The following is a 14,382-nucleotide window of genomic DNA, read 5'->3' on the forward strand; positions in this document are numbered from 1 at the left end:
ACAGTATAATGCCACCTTAGCTGCCCCCATACAGTTTGATGCCCCTTAGCTGCCCCTAGTTCCAGTGTCCACCTATAAAGTGCCAGTGCCCACATATAGAGTGCCAATGCCCACATAGATAGTGCCACAGTGCCCATGTATATAGTGCCACACACAGTGCCCATGTAGATAGCGCCACAGTGTCCACTTTACATAGTGCCCATATAGTGCTACAATGCCCATGTATATAGTACCACACCCCCTTGAAGATAGCATCACCTTGCTGTAGATAGCGCTACCGCCCTGTATATAGCACCATTGGGGCTTTCTCTATAAGCGGAAGCCCCAGCCAGAGCATCGGCCACGCTGTGTCCAGGGATTCCGCTCCAGCAGGAGCCCCTGTCCATATATGGACAGTGATGTTAGGGGTTCCCTCTAGGAGAGGAATCCCTGGCCAGAGTGTCGACAATGCTCTGGCAGGGGATTCCGCTGTAGGAATAGCCCCTGACGTCACTGTCCATATATGGATAGTAATGCCTGGGGCTTCTCCAGGAGCGGAAACCCCCGGCCAGAGCATTACCGACATATATGGCCAGTGATGTCAAAAGGCGTCTCTGGGGCTCAACACTTAAAGTAGCGATGTGCCAGGGGAGTCCTTGATGAGTGGAGGAGCTCCCTCTGCTACTCCGCTCTGTACTAATGCTGAAGCAGGGAGCTGACGATTCCTTGCTTCAGCATTGCATTCAACTGTATCTGCATTCTGAGGACACATATACAGTTGACACCAGGACATACCACTGGCCGCCCGGGACAGCGGGACAACGCCTGGAATCCCAGACTTTCCCACTGAATCCAGGCCGGTTGGGAGGTATGGTGGTGGATTATGTCATTTATGCATAACGTTTGTTTAATTTTAATCCGGGGATTCTCGGTTTGACTTGGCTATGTATGACACCTGGGTCCAGGGAGCCCTTGTCTAACTTGCGCTGTCCTCCTGACATAGGTGAGAAAGACAGCATGCTCCCAAGTTGAGATTGAAGTTTTTTACTACTTTTTCAGTGCTTTCCCTTACTCACTACTTACTCCTATATTGGTCAATTTACAGAGGATTGAAGGTAAGAGACATATTATATGATCATCATGACTCACAACCATAACAGGGAGAGTGACCTGCAAAACCTGTTCATTGGGTATAGATACATTGCTTGAAGGGATTGTAAATTTATGTATGGCAAGTTTACATTAGTGTAGTCACAAATATTAATTAGAGGATTAAAAATAAACAAAATTGATGCACAATTTATGTTACCAGGGGACATATATACAAGCACCTGAATAATGCTGGTAATTTATCCGCCTCAAGTAGTGAAGTCACTCTATTATGTGTAATCTCTAGCAACGCTTGTGCAGGTACCAGTCAACTTTATTACACTGTGAGTATTTTTTAGGATTAGCTTGAAAGTATTATACCTGATAATATCTAAATTTATGATCAGTGGTCATAATAATCTGCATAAGGACCCCAGCTTCAAAAATCATCACGGACAAATCTATTTGTAATTACGGTGACCGGCCAAAAGTCTTTTATTCTTATGGACTGTCTGTAAATTTACGGTAAGGTTTATCTAATGATTTGGAAATGATTAGTGTAGTCTCCTATGTGCAGTCTAATAGATGGTTTTATTTCTCTTTTAATGTAGCAGTGTCCCCTCTTGTCTGCAGAGCCCCTTTGCAGTTACAGAGGTTACACATATGGTATGTCTAGTACTGTTGTCCAGTCAGTATGTGTGCAAGGAGGGTGAACTAAGTATTCCCCATTTGCAGCCCATGAACTGTCCATGTGTCCTTTGTTTGTATATAGTTACCTGGCACTTTAAGGTTGGGTTCCCACAGTGCAGATTTGCTGCAGTTTTGTTTTTTTGGACAAAACCAGGAACGGAACTTAAACAGAAGAAATATATAAAGAAAGCCCTTATAGGTCTACTCTCCTGGATCCAATTCTAGATGCAAAATCTGCAGCAAATCTGCACTGTGGGAACCCAACCTAAGGGTATGTTCACACGAGGGCGTCCGTAACGGCTGAAATTACGGGGATGTGTCAGCCTGAAAACATCCCCGTAATTTCAGCCGTACCGGCATGTGCAGGCGCTTGAACGCCGCGTCAATTACGGACGTAATTGGCGCTGCTATTCATTGGAGTCAATGAATAACGGCTCCAATTACGGCCAAAGAAGTGACAGGTCACTTCTTTGACGCGGGCGTCTATTTACGCGCCGTCATTTGACAGCGGCGCGTAAATTACGCCTCGTGTGAACAGACAAACGTCTGCCCATTGCTTTCAATGGGCAAATGTTTGTCAGCGTTATTGAGGCGCTATTTTCGGACGTAATTCGGGGCAAAAACGCCCGAATTACGTCCGTAAATAGGCCGTGTGAACATACCCTAAGAGGGACTGTAAAGCTGCTGAGAGACTGCCTGGACACCTGACGTGATACTGTCTTGTAGATTTGTTGCTTTTGTTTTGCAGATCGTTGAAGGTGGGTAGGCTGTGATCCCCTTCAGCTTTGCTGCTTGCATGGTGCTGTCATCAATAGAAGGAATGATGTTTCGGGGGAATGGTGACACGAGAAGTGGGGATGTCTGGCAGGCCCAGGGAGATCCTGTTACTGGGTAGAGGTGAAGTGTAAAGATGCTGATATGCAGGGGCGTAGCTAGGGGGGGCAGGTGGGGCATGTGCCCGGGTGCAACTAGGTGGTAGGGAAGGGGGGCGCCGAAGAGCAGCTGATCGCTGCTGACAGGCGCCCCGTATGTCGGACACCTGCAGCAGCTTTAGGAAGAGCCAGGAAATTACGGCGTTCTGACTGGGGTCTGTGACAGCCAGGGAGTGGACCAGTCCAGTCACCTTACCTGTCACCTGACCACACGTCAGTGACATGAGGTCAGATGACTCAGGTCAGGGGACAGGTCCACTCCCGTGCTGCAGCCTTCCAGCTCTGCCTCTACTCTGTGCTCTGCTGTTATACACGCCGAGAAGCAGAGAGAGAGCTCCGCCCACAACCCGTCCTAACCTGTCAGCAATGGGATAGGGTGAGTGTCTGTGTGTTTATGTGTGTGTAGTGTGTATACAGTGTGTGTCTCTGTCTTTGTATGTGTATATGTTACAGTGTGTATGTGTGTGTCTCTGTCTGTCTGTGTCTCTGCATGTGTTTGTCTCTTACATCTACTACATTATCTGTTCTCAGAGAGTTATCACTGTGATATCTGTGATGATACATAGGACTGCAGGCAACATCTACCACATTATCTGTACTCAGAGAGTTATCACTGTGTTATCTGTGGTGTTACACAGGACTGCAGGTAACACTACTACATTATCTGTACACAGAGAGTTATCAGTGTGTTATCTGTGGTGTTACATAGGACTGCAGGTAACATCTACATCATCTGTGGTGTTACATAGGACTGCCGGCAACACTACTACATTATCTGTACTCAGAGAGTTATCAGTGTGTTATCTGTGTTGTTACATAGGACTGCAGGTGACATCTACTACATTATCTGTGCTGTGTACATATGTGCCTGTGTGTGTATATATGGGTCTGTTTGTGAATGTTTTTGTGCTTGTATATATGTGTCTTTTATGTATTTGTATATGTTCCTGTCTGTGTATTTATCTGCCGGTGTGTGTGCGTATATGTGTCTGTACGTCTATATATTTACCTGTATGTATGTATTCCAGATGTGTGTATGTATATTTGCCTGTATGTCTAAATGTCTGTCTTTATGTATGTACAGTATATATGTTCCAGCGTGTCCATATATGTGGTTAATTTTTGGTTTGTGTAGGGGGCGGCAATAGAGAGTCCCGCACAGGGCGCCATCCAAGCTAAGGCCGGCCCTGGCTGTCACCGACCCTAGTCAGAAGGAACTCTGCCACTGCCTGCGCCGCATGACCTCCTCGGCTCCTCCGATAAGTCACACCAGGCAGAGCGGAAAGTGGTAGCGGTAGGCTACCACTCACCGGTCTGTTCCCAGTTTGGCACTAAGTACAAGGGGGGGGAGTGTGGCGCTATTTAAAAGGGGGGGGGGAGTGTGGCACTATTTACAAGGGGGGGGGGGAGGGGGGGGGGAGGGGGGGGGGGAGTGTTGCGCTATTTACAATGGGGGGGAGTGTGGCGCTATTTACAAGGGGGGGGAGTGTGGCGCTATTTAAAAGGGGGGGAATGTGGCACTATTTACAAGGAGGGGGGAGTGTGGCGCTATTTACAAAGGGGCAGCGGGCTGTGTGTGGCAATATCTACAAGGGAGGGTGTGTGCCGCTATCTACTAGGGGGAAAACGGGCTGTGTGTGGTACTATCTACAAGGGGGGCTGTGTGGCGCTATTTATAAGGGGTGCTGTGTGTGGCCTCTTTAATTTATTTTCTTTTAATTTATTTTTATGTTAATTATATTATTGAACTATATCGCTTGTAAAATGTAGAAATGCTTTTATACTCGAGTTACATAAAAAAAATGTTGAAAAAAAATTACACCTCATTGATTGGTAGGGAAAGCAAACATGACGAGGGGGAAGGAGATGTCGGGAAATAAGTTGGGGGGGGGGGGGTGCCGATCTGAATCTTTGCCCCGGGTGCAGGAGAACCTAGCTACGCCCCTGCTGATATGCTGCGCCTCCATGCTGACAGGAGAAAGGACAGAGGGGAGTAAATATAAGGGATTGTTTTTGGCACCTAGTGAGGAGTGCTGGATAAAGTGCAGTAGCAGAAGAAACTGGTGACCAGAGTGGACTTGGCTTCCCACGGTGTGGCATGGAAAGGGATAGAAAACCAGAGGGGTGCCACAGGCCCAGGTTGAGCTGCAAGCAGAGACTGCTGATTATAGTAAGCGGGTAAGGATACTTTGTCAGGCAAAGCCATGAAGTAGGTGTCACGGAATAAACAGTAAGCTATCGGGAGACTTTTACAGGCCGGGGCAGGTGATGGATCAGGGTGGCTCAATGGAGTTCTTCCGAGAAAACACTAAAAGAGTGATGGGGCAGAGTACTGTAAGCCAGAGAGGAAGCTCTGGGAAGTCTACTGGGGATGTGAGAGCCCAGAAGTAGGAACCAGTAAGTGGGTGACTCGGTGGAAGGGTGCAGTGAGGCCTAGAAGAGTAATAGAGATATTCCTGGTTTGATGGTCCTGTGAGGAAAGCTACAGTGTGGACTGGTTGCCCTGTAGGGCTGAGATGTGGCCTAGTGATTGTAGTCCTGGAAAAGGCTGGACTATTGAAATAGTTATTTGGAAAGGTGGCAGTGGGTAACATTTGAGAGTCAGGGCACTAGTGGAAAGGCAACCTTGGTCCTGTGTTGACTGGCAGTGTGAGAGGAGATCTGGGATAGAGTCTGGAAACCTCCTAGTAGAAGTGCCTGTCAGGCATGACTGGAATAGAACATTGAACGGTGGTGCCAAAGAGACAGGGCCGCCATCAGGAATTTCTGGGCCCCATACAGCCATTACCGGGGGTTGGGCAACAGAAAGTGTGGCGTTATACAGTTTTTTGTGGTATCTCTCAGGATGGAATAGCATGGTCTACTACGCTATTCCATCCTTCAAAAATAAGGTATACCGACGTCTACCAGCCCGACTGAGGCTAAAAGGACATAATGGAGCCCTGTGAATTATCGTCTACGTTGTTTATAGTGTACGTTAGGAGCTTTCCTGACGTACACGATAAACTTAGGGCAACAACACGATGCGAAGGGAGCCTTAAGGGAGGGGGAGCACTTGCGAGGATGTAAGGAGAACTAATGCTTCATTCTTACGTTGTCATTAAAGTTCAATGTGTTTTTCCACAGCAAAAATCAGAGGCTTTCCCTTGGATTTCTGCCGCAGATGTGCCACAAGCGTGTAGCGGATCCGCGCAAGAATTAGTCGCATGCTACTTATTGCTGTTCTGGATTTCTTTTCATGGTGCGGACAAAAATACACGTGGAAAATTTTTCCTAGCATGTGAACTGGGTTGCGGAAACCTCATATGCATGGGATGCAGAATCATCAGTATGTCATCGAAATCCGTATCAAATCTAACATGTGTGAACAAGGCCTTAGGGTGAGTTAAAAAAAAACTCTGTTAGGCCAAATGCAATCGATACTTATTACGTCCAAATTTGTCGTGGGTATTTTTGCTCAGCAAATCCGCAGTGTAATACAGTACCAGCAAAGTAAATGAGATCAAGAAATCTCATCTACATGTCGCAGATTTTTTCTGCACAAAAATGGACCTGCGGTGTTTATTTGAAAATATGCTATATATCAATTTATCTTTTGTTTTCGCTTGCGAATTGTTTCTGACTAGTTTAAAAAAAATCTGCAGCATAAAACCTACACCTATTTCCACATCAAAACGTAAAAACCGCACCTATAAACGTATCAAAAAACTCACTATTAGGCTGGGTTCCCACATAGCAGAAACGCTGTGTAATTTCCACAATGCTGCGTAAACGTTAATAAATTGACCTGCGGTGCGGAATTTAATTCCATGTCAATTTAAGCTGCGTTTTCATTGATTTTCTGCTGCAGGTTTTCCCCATTGAATTCAATGGGGATGCACAACCCGCAACAGAAAGCCAAGTGTTGCCACTTTTGCGGCCTATTCGCAGCATTTAATTTAAAATTGCAACGCCGGAAAAAAACAAACAGACATACTTACCCAGAATGCCCTCCTTCTTCGTGCAGTCCGGCCTCCTGGGTTGACATTGTACCCCATGTGACCGCTGCAGCCAATCAAATTTGGAGACAAGTTCCAAATTTTCCCCAAACTACCTTATTATCTATTAATAGGGACTTATTGGCCCAAAATTAAGAGTTGCAAGTGGGCTTTGAACAAAATGTTAACTAAGAACCTCATGTTCATACATTTTTAAATTTTGCTGAGCTGCAATAGATCAAGTATAGCAAGTGGATGTGCGGTCCATGTTTTTCTCTCTCCTTTTATTGATGTATAAAATCCAGCACCTAGCCATGCAATTGCCTTTACAAACGTTTGTCAAAGAATGGGTCATTCTAGGGAGGTCACTAAATTCGAGCGTGGTACTGTAATAGGATGCCACCGTTGCAACAAGTCAGTTTGGGAAATGTCTTCTCTCCTAGACAGGGGCGTAACTAGAATTCATAGGGCCCCATAGCAAAAAATTAGATGGGCCCCCACCACCTAGTGACCGGAAACTGAAACAGCAGCATATATAGTAATAATTAAAAGCTATGGATAATAGAGCTGTGGTACCCACATATCCACCAACTTGTTGTTCTCCACAAAATAGAACAATTTTCTTGCACCAAAGTGGGCCCCCCACCCCTGGGCCCCATAGCAGTTGCTATGGCTGCTTCGACAAGAGGTTACGCCCATGCTCCTAGATATTTCACGATCAACTCCGAGTGGTATTATTGTAAATACTGTGGTCAATGGTAGTTATCAAATTGCTTGTGAAGCCAATAAAAATGGAGGAAGGTATAGGAACGTATGTAGAAGTTTGTAAATCCTGCTGGACATGGCTCTAAATCTCTTCCAATGCCTGTTGAAGAGACAGATTCACTTTGATAACACGTTAAATACATTTCCAGTTGTGATTCTCCTCTAGATGTTAATAAAGCCTATAATTAAGGTGAATGGGTTTTCCAATTTTCCACCCATAACTGCAGAACTTACTAAGGAAAGCACATTTTCCATTCTCTCCCTCCTATTTGGTGGGGTCTTCAGTTAGCTTTTTCCATAGACAGGTCCATAGGTAGCTTTGAATGGCAGTTTTCTCCTACCCCGTGCATCATATCTGTAAAACGCATTGTATGACATTGGGACAAAAGGATAAAGCAATTAAAGTATAAGGTAAGGAAAAGTGTCTAACAGGTCATGCAGGATGCAACAAAATGATCATGCAGCATGCACCACTGTGATGAATTTGGTGCTTAGTAGTCATCTCTATTAGCCAGAGCAGAGAGCCGCTACATAGAGCAGGCATCATGGTGACACTGTTAGCGGTTCTGACCATTGCAGTAGTCCTATGTAGTAGCCTATGGAGATCCTGGGCCATACAATTGACAATTCTGCCACTCTGGTGTTATCTCTAGACTTAGTCAACCTTGGAACTGGCAAGCCTTGCGCTACATTCATTCTGTGTACAAACTCTAACTCTACGGAACCCCCGATGCACATGTAAACGAAGCTTAATTAGTACAATTAGTATTAATGCTTTTCTACAATGTTTAGGAGATAGAGCTAAGGGATGCTGATTTTCTGGAAAGAATTAAATCATGTAACAATTTTCCACTTTCAAAGAACTTAAAATGAATGTGGAAGAGGAGTAAATCAATGATACTCCAATTAAATAGAAGAGTTGGAGGACTCTAGGACCAAGCAGTCTGAGTAACCACTAGTCCTGTTTTCTAACTTGTATCCATGCACCGTAAGGGTATGTTCACACGCAGTGTTTTCAGGCGTATTTTGTGGCGTTTATGCCTTGAAAAACGCCTGAAAAAACGGAAGCTGATTGCCTACAAACATCTGCCCATTGAAATCAATGAGAAAAACCGCATTTAGTTCATACGGGGCGTCTGTTTTAAAAAACGGAGCGTAAAAAGACGGTCTGTAAAAAGAAGTGCATGTCACTACTTGAGGCGTTTTTTGGAGCTAATTTTCCATTGAGCACTTTGATTAACGCCTCACAAAACGCCTCAAAAGTAGCCTGAAAAGAAGCCTCAAAAGAAACTCCAAATTAAAAGAAGTTTCATTTTCAGCTTCAAAAACGCCTAAAAATCAGAGGCTGTTTTCTCTGAAAACAGCTCCGTATTTTCAGAAGTTTTTTAGTCTAGCGTGTGAACATATCCTTAGGGTATGTTCACACGCAAACGCAAAAACGGCCGAAAATAGGCCGTGTAAAAAAAAATACCCTTATGTTGCTGCTCTTGCATCATCCTATGCTGATGCAGACAATATATGGTAATCTTACCTTGTTTTTATCCTTATTTACTATTTTGTATCTAACCCCTTCACGCATCCAGATTTGCTGTTCTGTCCAGGTGCAGGGGGTGATGTTTGGAGCGCGCTCCATATGCTGTGAATGTCGGCTGTATTTTACAGCGGACACCCGGGATTAACAGCCGGAAACAGCGATTGCGCTTTTCCTGGCTTTTTAACCCCTTAAATGCTGCGGTCAATCGCGACCGCAGCATCTGAGGCGTTGAAAAGAGGGGGCGACAGCTTATCACCCCCCCGCAGTGAGATCGGGGGGTGACGACGGTTGTTATAGCAGCCCAGGGCCTAATGAAGGCCCCCAAGGCTGCCTTCACGCTGCCTCTGTTAAGCCCTGCCTGTGGCAGGGCTTAACACAAGCCTGTAGAAATCTAACGATTGCTGGTTCAAGTCCCCTATGGGGGTTAATAAAGTTTGTAAAAAAAAAAAGTGAAAAAAAGTTTTTAGTAGTGAAAAAATAAAAAATTTAAGTTAAAAAAAAACCCTTTTCCCATTTTCCCCCTGAAGTAATTTAAAAAATAAAATAAGTAAACAAAGTTGGTATCGCTGCGTCTGAAGTTGAAACTATTACAATATAGCGTTATTTAATGCACATGGTGAACGCTGTAAAAAAGAAAAACGTAAAATGGCAAAATCGATGTTTTTGTTCAACTTAGCTCCAAAAATTTTTTTTAGAAAAAGTCATAAAAAAGTTCTACGTACCAAATAATGGTACCGATAAAGACTACAGCTTGTCCTGCAAAAAATAAGCCCCCACACTGCTCAATCGGTAAAAAAAATTAAAACGTTATGGCTCTCAGAATGTGGCGACACAAATTTTTTTTAAAAAAAAAGCCAAAAGTTTATTAGCAATAAAAGTAGTAAAATATAAAATAAACCTATATAAATTTGGTATCACCATAATCATATTGAGCCACAGAATAAAGATAAGTTGTCGCTTTTACTGCACGGTGAAAGCCGTAAAAACGAAACCCAAAAAACAATTGGGGAATTGCAGTTTTTCCAACTTCAGCCCGCAAATAATTTTTTTTCAGTTTCCCAGTACATTATATGGAACTATATGGTAACTAAAGAAACTACAACTCATCCCACAAAAAATAAGCCCTCACACCACTCTATTGACGGAAAAAGAAAAAAGGTATGGCTCTTGGAATCCGGGGAGTGAAAAACTAAAATCAAAAATCAAAAAATAGCTTTGTCTCGAAGGGGTTAAAGTTTTCCTATGTGTATATAAGGGGGTGTGGTCTGCAATAACGCCGAGGCCTTAACAAAGCATGGGCACACGCGAAACGGCCATAGGTTTGTGCTCCACATCCATACTGCCTTTATTTGCCTGCCGCAACACTAAATAAAAATTCTACTGAATGATGAGTGCCGTGGATTTTTTCTACTTTTTACTATTATACCAGTCCAGACATAAGATGCTGTGTGAATCGACCAGCCAGATTAGAGATCACGGGGGAGCCAAACGGAGCATGTGTTTTGAAAACTAGACGCTCGGTGAGCAAGCAAATAGCATATACATGTACAAGATGCCCATTTTATTGGGCAAACCAATAAAAATTTTCATGGGAGTGCTTCTTTAATGTGAGCCTCCATTTACCATGTTCAACAGAGAAGCCATCTTTAACCTGACATACTCACCCAGCCTTTTTGTTCTTCTTGTTCTAATTTTTCTAGTCACCATATACGTCATACTGGAATTGTATACCGGCTATGTTGTTTAATTTTTTATGTTACTAGATTGTACAAAAGAAATACTGACTGTGTAAGGCCTCATGCACGCGACCGTAGCCATGTGCACGGCCGTGATTTTCGGGTCGGCCGGCTGCGGACTGTCTCAGCCGCGAGCCGCCTGCAAATCGCGGGACATGCACATTATTTTCAATGAGCCTGGACCGCAGAAGACGGCCGTAATAAGACAGGTCCATTCATTCAAATATGCAACTCAGCTCTCTACTCACTGAAATATCTCAACAAGGAGATGAACAACCGGAGCAGGTAAAAAAGAGGTGAAATCCTCAACACCACAAAAAACAGAGACAGAATGATAGTTTTTTACCGCTCAGACGGTTGTAGATGTACAGTCTGAAGTGTCCATCAAGGGTTTGACCTTCCCCCAGCTAGCATGCAGAAAAAACGATCCAAATTTCCACTGGTGTGTATATCTCGCTGGTACTTCTGGTTCCACACAGAAGTGAAACTGCAGAAATGCAACTGCTTGCTGTGTATATCCTCGTACTTGATGTTCTAAATCTCCAACAAGGGAGAAAAAGGAGATAGTGCACTACCTTTTGGAAACTACAAATTCCACGACTTTATTCCATACTTACAAAAATAGATAAAGCCAGAAGGGCGAAACCCAGGGTCGGGTTGCATTATTTGGCGTGTTACGAGAGCTTATCTTATGCTTTTATCTATATCTATTTTTGTAAGTATGGAATAAAGTCGTGGAATTTGTAATTTCCAAAAGGTAGTGCACTATCTCCTTTTTCTCCCTTGTTGGAGATTTAGAACATCAAGTATGAGGATATACACAGCAAGCAGTTGCATTTCTGCAGTTTCACTTCTGTGTGGAACCACAAGTACCAGTGAGATATACACACCAGTGGAAATTTGGATCGTTTTTTCTGCATGCTAGCTGGGGGAAGGTCAAGGTCCATTCATTCTGCGGTGCGGGCTCCCGGGCCATGCACGGACCGCAAAAACTACGGTCGTGTGCATGGCCCCATAGAAATGAATGGGGCCGCAATTCTCCCGTGGATTTTTGGGGGAATTGCGGCCGCAAAAGCACGTTCATGTGCATGGGGCCTAAGGCTTGATTCACATTGTGTTTTAGCCCTTTCTCCTCTAACTAGAAGCCGCAAGCGCAGGACTGCATCCCTGCCGGCGTCTTCCTTCCCAGGGACGTCGGCACACTCTGCTCTCTGCCTTCTCTCGTGGACAGTCCCGTAGGGTGCGCTCTTGTGCCAGTTCTCAAAGGGCCAAAGCGCGCACCAGTAAAATTCTCCTTATAAGTGACACTGTCCCTTTCCCGAGTGCCTGAGCAAAGTTGGACAAACCTAGTGTTACCCTGCGAAGGTTCCGTATCCTGAGTCTGTTACCTATTGGTATCTTGTATCCTGAGTCTGTTACCTGTCGGTATCCCGTTCCCTCTAGGTGCTTCCAGCAATCCTGCACCAGTGTGCTTCCAGCAATCCAGCACTAGCCTGCTTCCAGTAATCTGGCACCAGCATGCTTCTAGTAATCCGGCACCAGCCTACTACCAAGGTACCACCTGCCTGTCTCTGCCTAGATTCTGTTTGGCCACCTCAAGAGGTAGTGACCTAGCAGGCTCCCCGCAGCAAAAACCAGATCCCTGTAGAGGGGTTAAAGGGTGAAGTCCGAGGAGGCTGCTTAAACAACGCCCTTAGAGGTGGCCCTACGCCAATCCGGCAGAGTAGCCACAGTGGGTCCACAAACCTGCTCTTCGCTACACCCCTGATGTCACTGTCCATATATATATATATGGACAGTGACGTCAAGGGCTTTCGAAAGACAGGAGTCTCCAGCCAGAGCGCTTGCGATACTCTGGCCGGTGAATCCGTAGTTGAAAGCCCCTGACATTACTGTCTACATATGGACAATGACATCAGGAGCTTCAAGTGCTCTGCCCGGGGAATTTTGGCGACGTATCCCCCTGTATGCCTATATGTCACTACCTTCCGTCTGAGGTATACGTTGGGACTCCCCCCAACATATACATCCGACAGAAAGAATATAACGCAATGTGAATCAGGCCTAATGTTTATTTGAATATTTCCCTTAATTGATGGTACAAGATTGTTATACATTTCAATGTCATTTTCATAAAACGAATAAAAACTGATTATGCATACATGTACAGTAGATGAATAGGGTGTTCATAATGTATTTTCTTCTACACTATTGTTACAGCTGCGGCCGTGGACCGCCGCCGTTCCCCCCTGTAGGAGGTCCGCGACAGCAGACTTTAGGCCCCTTGCCAGCGTCTCCCTCCTAGGAGATGCCAGCTCGTGCGGCCTTCCTGCCCTGGACTGACTTTTAAGGTGCGCTTACTAAAAGTTTTCTATCCAATCCCCAGATCCCCCTGGACTATAAAAAGGGCTCCACCCTTCCATTCCTTGCCTGAGCATTGTTGTTGTCTACCCATGTTCGTATTGCAAACGGTCCACTAGTTGTATCCTCCTCCCAGTATTCCTGTATCCTGCTTCCTGTATCCTGCTGTTGTTGTCTACTGTACCTGAGCCTTTAGTTTGAGTCACGTGTATCATCTGCCATGTCTGCTGTCATCTACCATGCCTGGTGTCACCTGCCACGCCTGCTGTCTCCGGCCACTGTCAGCGGCCTAGTGGGTCCACAGTCCCGCAGATTGTGGCAGTATGCTCAGGCCAAGGAACCCACTCGCTAACCTAAGACGACATTTCAGGTGTTGCAAACGGATATGCATGACCTGTGAGCACACCAGGATCAACTCCTACTGGCCGTAAATTCTATCATCACCTGTCTGGATCATCCTCCTTCTCCTCCTCTGGATGCTGCTGCCCTTCCCTAGCCTGTTACCCCCCCTGCCTGTTCTGGATCCACAGTTTTGCCGGCCTCTACCGCCTCGATATAAGGGAGATCCTAGAGCATGTAGAGGTTTCATTAACCAATGTACCATCCATTGTACAATGCGTGCTCATCTCTTCTCCTCTGATGAGGCCAAGGTAGCATTCATCATTTCTCTTCAGGCAAGGCCCTGGCATGGGCAGACCCCATCTTGGATCGGCAGGGCCTGGAATTCTCGGATCTAGCGTTATATTTAGAGACTTTTCGTACAGTGTTCAAAGAGCCAGGTCGAACATCCTCTGCAGCTGCCACTCTGCTAACCCTCAAGCAAGGGGAGTCAATGGTAGGAGAATATGACATCTCCTTCTGTATACTGGCGTTGGGGCTGGCATGGAACAATGAGGCCCTGGTGGCAATATATTGGCAAGGACTGTCCACGCACATCAAAGACGAGCTAGCAGCTCCCGATCTCTACTCCACTCTGGATGCTCTTATCTTGTTGGCAACCCGAGTTGACATGAGGATCCTAGAATGTGCTCAGGAGGTTCGGCAAGAGAGACGTCTCTACAGACTGGCACCCTCGTTCCAGAGATCCCTATTACCTGCTCCCGTCCTTCCACCAGAGGAACCTGTGCAGATGGACAGAATCAAATTGTCAGAGCAGGAGAAACAGCGCAGACACTCTTCAGGTTTGTGTCTGTATTGTGGCCTCAAAGGTCATTTTGTGCGTCAATGTCCACAAAAGCCGGGAAACTCCAGCACCTAGGGTTGGTTGGAGAGAGAACTCTAGATTGAACGACGCCAAACGCCAAATCCTGTCCCAAGTT

The sequence above is a fragment of the Rhinoderma darwinii genome, chromosome 10, assembly GCF_050947455.1.
Source record: "Rhinoderma darwinii isolate aRhiDar2 chromosome 10, aRhiDar2.hap1, whole genome shotgun sequence".
NCBI lineage: Eukaryota > Metazoa > Chordata > Amphibia > Anura > Rhinodermatidae > Rhinoderma > Rhinoderma darwinii.